A 5,906-nucleotide genomic window follows, 5' to 3' on the forward strand; every position below is an offset into this window, starting at 1 on the left:
AGCAAGCTCAGATTTCCCAGGAATAGTTAGCTGTTTGCTGAGCTTCTTCCACTAGGACAGCACTGTTGGTGCCTACAGAAAGCTCATGCATGGCCTTGGTGCTGCTAATGCTGTGGAGGTAATCACTTAATTAAAAGAGCAAAGGAATCATTTGATACCTGCACACTCAAATACAACCTATAAAGGAGTCAAGGAAGTAGAGGCATAGACCCAGGTTAAGGTAGGTGAAAAAGTCCTTTTGTTTTTGTTCCCCAATTCACAATACAGACCAGGCAAAGGGCCTGGGTTGAGGTGTATATGGGGTGCATTTACGGTACCTCTTCTTTCTATACAGTCAGTGTAAAGAACACAACCTGTGGTAAGAATTGGGAAGCTTTATCTTTTCTTTTTTTTTGATTTTTTAAATATATATAGATACACACACATATATATGTGTGTGTGTATATATACATATATATATATATATATATATATATAAATAATCCTTCACCAGTGCAACATTCCCATGACCAATATCCCAAGTGTCCTTCATCCCCACCATACACCAGCCTGTACTCTAGACAAGCTTTCTACTTCCCTCATTCAGTCACATTTTGTTATGATAATTCTCAGTGTAATTATTTCTGTGACCACACTAAACAATCCCTGTGGTGAGCTTCATATCAGGAGCTGGACCCTCCAGTCCTCCTCTATTTTGTCTCTGAGAATGATTACACAAATATTTTTCATTTTTCTCAAAACTCATAGATGAGGGAAACCATTCTGTGTTTATCTCTCTCCCTCTGACTTATTTCACTCAGCATAGTAGATTCCATATACATCCATGTATAGGAAAACTTCATGACTTTATATCTTCTGATGGGTGCATAATATTCCATTGTGTATATGTACCATAGTTTCTTTAACCATTCATCTATTGAGGGGCATCTAGGCTGTTTCCAAAAAAAAAAAAAATACAAATGGCCAAAAGGCACATGAAAAAATGTTCCACATCACTAATCATCAGGGAGATGCAAATCAAAACAACTATGAGGTACCATCTCATACCACAGAGATTGGCACACATCAAAAAGAATGAGAACAAGCAGTGCTGGCGGGGATGTGGAGAGAAAGGAACTCTTATTCACTGCTGGTGGGAATGCCGTCTGGTCCAACCTTTGTGGAAAGTGATATAGAGATTTCTCCAAAAGCTGGAAGTTGAGCTCCCAAATGATCCAGCTATACCACTCCTAGGGATATATCCTAGGAACACAAAAATACAATACAAAAATCCTTTTCTCACACCTATATTCATTGTAGTGTTGTTTACAATAGCCGGACACTGGAAAAAGTCCTTTTTAAAAAATTTTTTTTTCTTGTGACCAAAGTAAATTACAAGTTTTTCAGAGTAATATTTAAGGTACATATTGACATTGAATCATGGCCATTCCACCACCAGTGCTATCCTCCCTCCACTCCTGTTCCCAGCAGATATCCAGTGTGCCAAAGCTACCTGGAGTTATTTTAGATGAAAGGACAGGGGGGTCAGGGAGGTTGAATGAGTGGGAGGAGACTTTTCTAAACCCAGGTTCTAGCAATTAGGAGGAAGATGTTGATGATGTTGGACTGTGAAAGCCACTAAAGAATAAAGTCTAAACTGAGTTTCAAGAGGTAAATAGACAGGAGAAGGACTTATGTATGTTTTTAAAGACCTTAGATGCCTATGTGAGAGCAGAAGATATAGAGGAGTCAAAAGTAGATGTGGGGAGACCAGGCTTTGGAAACATAAGCCACAGTCTATCAATGGTAGCCTAGACTGAAGTGTGGTAATCATTCACTCATTTCATTGTTTATTCAGTTGGCTTGCTGGTGGCATAATGTACAGAATATATAGGGTTTCTTTACTCAAGTAACTGACATTTTAGTGGCAAAAGATATGCCAATGGATATAAAAAAGTAAGTATATTGAGCCAGAATGTACTCACGGATCAAGTCAACAGATCTTGGATATGGGGTTCAGAAGATAAAAATATTTAGGCTTACCTTTCTGGAAAGATGATGGGTGGTGACATTACTTGAACTAGGAATTGTGATAGAAAACTGAACTGAAGAGAAATATTGTGAGAGTTTTCAGGTAATTTGGGGGGACAAGTCAGATTTTAAGTGACTTTGAATTGTATCATTTAAATGATGGAGTATTTTCAGATATATTGCACATAGGACTGGGAATTAAGTACTCAATGAATGCTAATGATCCTCATTTTGCCTGTAAAAAGCTCCATTTAAAAATTTATTGGAGCCTTAGATGAAGTCACATGTTAAGATCAGACTGCAGGTTTCTGTTCTAACCATGAAAGCACCCCATAAAGCAGCATCTAGGATGTTGGAATAGACTTGATCCTAAACGAGGAAAAAGGTATAGCATCCTTAATCCTGACAGCTGGTATCTAGATCAGTTCTGAGACAAAAATGCCTTATACAGTGCATTCAAAACTCTCCAAGTACTTCAGGTTCTCCAGAATTCTCTGTGGAAGAAATACCAGGAATTGGGCTTATCTTAGTTCTCTCCCTTCTAGGTAGTTTGAGGAAAGTCAAAGTGACCATTTAGTCAGGTCTTTAATCTCTGGAGTTTGAAAACCTGCCAACCTTGCCAATAGCCTGGTCTGCTCTAAAATTGAATTCTCCCTTGAATAACTAACCACCCACCTAACTTCTCTAAAGTCTGTAAAAAATACAAAACAGAAGCCAGAGAGATAGTATAAGGCATATTTTTATTCCTAGCACCATGTGTGGTCCCCAGAGTCTCATCAGGAATGATCTCTAAACACAGAACCAGGAGTAACCCTGAGTACAGTCAGGTGTGAACAATCCCACAAGCCACCCCCACCCCATAGGATCATGGAGAAAGCAAGAAGGAAGAAAACTAGAGAATCAAATGCAGAGTCTGGGATCTTGGTTTAAGCATGACATGGTGGAACTTGTATCAAGCATGGTCATTTATAGTGTCTCCTTTGGTTTTAGTTTTTCTTTTGCTGCATGTGATGAAACCAGCTCTGTTCACAGGTTGCTGATTCTAGCTTTTGGTTCAGAAAAGATAGATCTCTTGAACATGTGAGACCTGATAAATCCCTTTTCCATGGTAAACATCACTGGGAGTCATCCTAGGGAAAGTAGTTGCCATGCCAGCATCAGCTCAGGGCAGAAAACATTTTCTTTCAGGGCCTGGGAAATAGTCTAGCAAGTAGGGTATTTGCCTCGCATGTGGCTGACCTGTGTTGAATTCCTGACATCCTATAGGGTCCCCTAAGCACCACCAGGAGTCATTACTGAGTTCAAAGAGCCAGGAGTAGCCCCTAAAATTCTCCAGGTGTGGCCCCCAAAACCAACAACAGTAACAACAAAATGCAGCTTCTTTTGGCTTGGACTGGATGAGAGCTGGGAAAAATATGGATGTGGCTACCATTAGATGCCTTTCCCTTATTCTTTAATCATGGTTTTTAAAATTCTGGCTTCAGACCCAGGCAGAAGAAACATCTCAATCTATGTGGTATATTTGAGAGGTAAAAGAAAAGACTAAATCACTCTATGAGGAGATTTATAATTCAGTTCATTACCGATTTTTGTCTAGAAGCAAACAAAGTCAGCACTTTGTTGCTAAGGGGATTAATTAGTTAATATTTACAAAGAACTTTAGAGGTGAAAAATTCTCTATAAATGTAAAGTATTATTAATATCACCAGTAGTTCTATTGCTTTGATATAATGTAAGAAGTCTTATTCCTGAGCCTGGGTTGGCATTCTTATGGTGAAAAAGAACTCAAGAATTCACAAAAGAATACAACCCACTGGTTTTTGTTTATTTAAAAGACTTTCTCTCATGAAAGGAGTTTTTCTTAAGAGCTCATCTAGAATAGGAATCCATGGCTTTGGTTCTTTGTATTTTCTTTATGGTAGCCTGTCCATTTGCCTTCACCATCCATCCTATCTTCTCTAGGAGAGGCTGGAGGTGTCTGGCTGTAGGTCCCACAACCCAGAGACTGTGGTCAAGGACTGCAGGTACTGAGCTCACTTCAGACAAAAGTTTAACTTGGGTGCAAATATGTCCTAGGGAGTAGTTAGTAGAAGTTGGGTACCTCCCACAGAATGCTTATATTATTCTGTGATCTGAATAAGTTTGTGCCAAATAAACATTGTACTCAAGGTGATGCTACTAGAGAGGGGAAGCTTTCACCAGAGCTTCTGGCTTCATCAAGTATCAGTTTAATTATTGAAGTGAGGGACTGGAGAGATAGTACAGCAGGTAGATCACTTTCCTTGCACATAGTTGATCCAGGTTCATCCATCAGCATCCCATATGCTTCTCCAAGCACAACTAGGACTAATTCCTTAGCACAGAATCAAGAGTAACCCCTGAGAACACAAAATGTACCCCCAAAAAACAAAAAGCTACTAAATTGAAGGAATACAGTGGCTTTCCTAGGGAGAAAGTTGAGCCTGAAGTATTTTAGAACAGCATTCTGGAAGAGAATCCTGGAAGAGGGGATGGGAGACAGTTGTCCAGGTTATGTGAATGTGGTGATCACTCCCACTGGGCTTCCTTTTGCACTTGCCAGGGCACTTCATTACCAAGCATAACCAAGTACTTGGGGCCAGAGCAGTGGCACAGTGATAGGGCATTTGCCTTGGACACGCTAACCTAGGATGGACTGCGTTTCGATATTCCAGCTTTCCATATGGTCCCCCAAACCAGGAACGGTTTCTGAGCACTATAGCCAAGAGTAACCCTTGAGCGTCACCGGGTGTGGCCCAAAAAGAAAAAAAAAAGAAGTCTGATCTGTCTTCCCTCAGCTGGCTTAGAGGGAGAAAGATCAGAGAAAACACAGATATGTATTCCCCTGGGAAGCAAGCAGGTGGGCAGGGGCAAGGCGAAGCTGGAACACAGTTGAGTATAGCATCTGCCCTAAGGTGGAACCTTAATGGGGAACTGGTCTCTTTCTGGTCTTTCTGCCAATGTAGCCTGATGGAGGCCTATGCAGATTTCACTGAAGCAGGAAGTCAGAATCTGCTCTGAAGTTAAGAAAAATGGAGGGTCACCATAATCCATTGAGTGAGTCAATGCTCATTTTCTGGGGTTTTATAAATCCTATCACACTTCTGAGTCTACATCCTGTCTAGAATTTACACAGGCTTGATGGGAGCAGAGAATCAGGGAGGTAGCAGACTCAGTAGGGAATGTTATTCCACTCCCCAGCTTGACCCCCCTCCTTGGTCGCCTGGGGAAGTTCTCTGAGGAGTCTGAGGATTTTTAGACAGGTCCAGTCAGTTTACAGCTCCTGCCCAACATGGATAGGAGCATCTCATCAGTCCTGCCAAGCTTCACCTGAGTCCTGATTGATCTGCATAGTGTGGGAACTGTTTCTGCAACCTGAGTTTTCAGAGAGCTGAGGACTGGGGCAGGAGTGAGGGTTTTCACCTTGTAAGAAAAGGAAAGGCAGTTCTGACCTCTGCCCAAGTTTCCAGCTTCATTGTCTAACCTCATAGAAAAGAACCCGTGAAGTCAAATAGATTTAACTAGGAAATAGGAAGAAAGTAGGAATGGAGGAAGACAGAGGGAAAGAGAGAAGAGAAAAGAGAAAGTATAATAAATTCAAGAGAAGATGTGAGTTTCTCCATGGGGAAGGAGCAATGCCTGCGTTTGCAAAGTTGGTTTTATAGGGTTCTCCTCAACAGCTTCAATTTAGAGATTTATGTGGAGATAAGAGCCTATTGCTTGGTTATAGTCTTCTTTATGTTCTTATCCTAACCCATTGCTGCTGGTGGTGGTATATCCTTTCCCAAAGGGTTCCAGCAATCTCTCAAATGGCACTTACTTCATTCACTCATCATCTGCAGTCTTAGAAGGTCTCACTACCTGCATCATAATATAGG

At 40.9% G+C, this 5,906-nt stretch overlaps 1 non-coding gene across 1 annotated transcript; it reads right to left on the bottom strand.

The window, feature by feature from the left end:
• Nucleotides 1-242: 242 nt before the first annotated feature.
• LOC126016547 (small nucleolar RNA SNORA51) lies at nucleotides 243-375 on the bottom strand. Its single transcript, XR_007498341.1, has one exon. It is a non-coding gene; the product is annotated as a small nucleolar RNA SNORA51 (small nucleolar RNA).
• Nucleotides 376-5,906: the final 5,531 nt, after the last annotated feature.

Source organism: Suncus etruscus, chromosome 8 (genome assembly GCF_024139225.1).
Source record: "Suncus etruscus isolate mSunEtr1 chromosome 8, mSunEtr1.pri.cur, whole genome shotgun sequence".
Lineage (NCBI taxonomy): Eukaryota > Metazoa > Chordata > Mammalia > Eulipotyphla > Soricidae > Suncus > Suncus etruscus.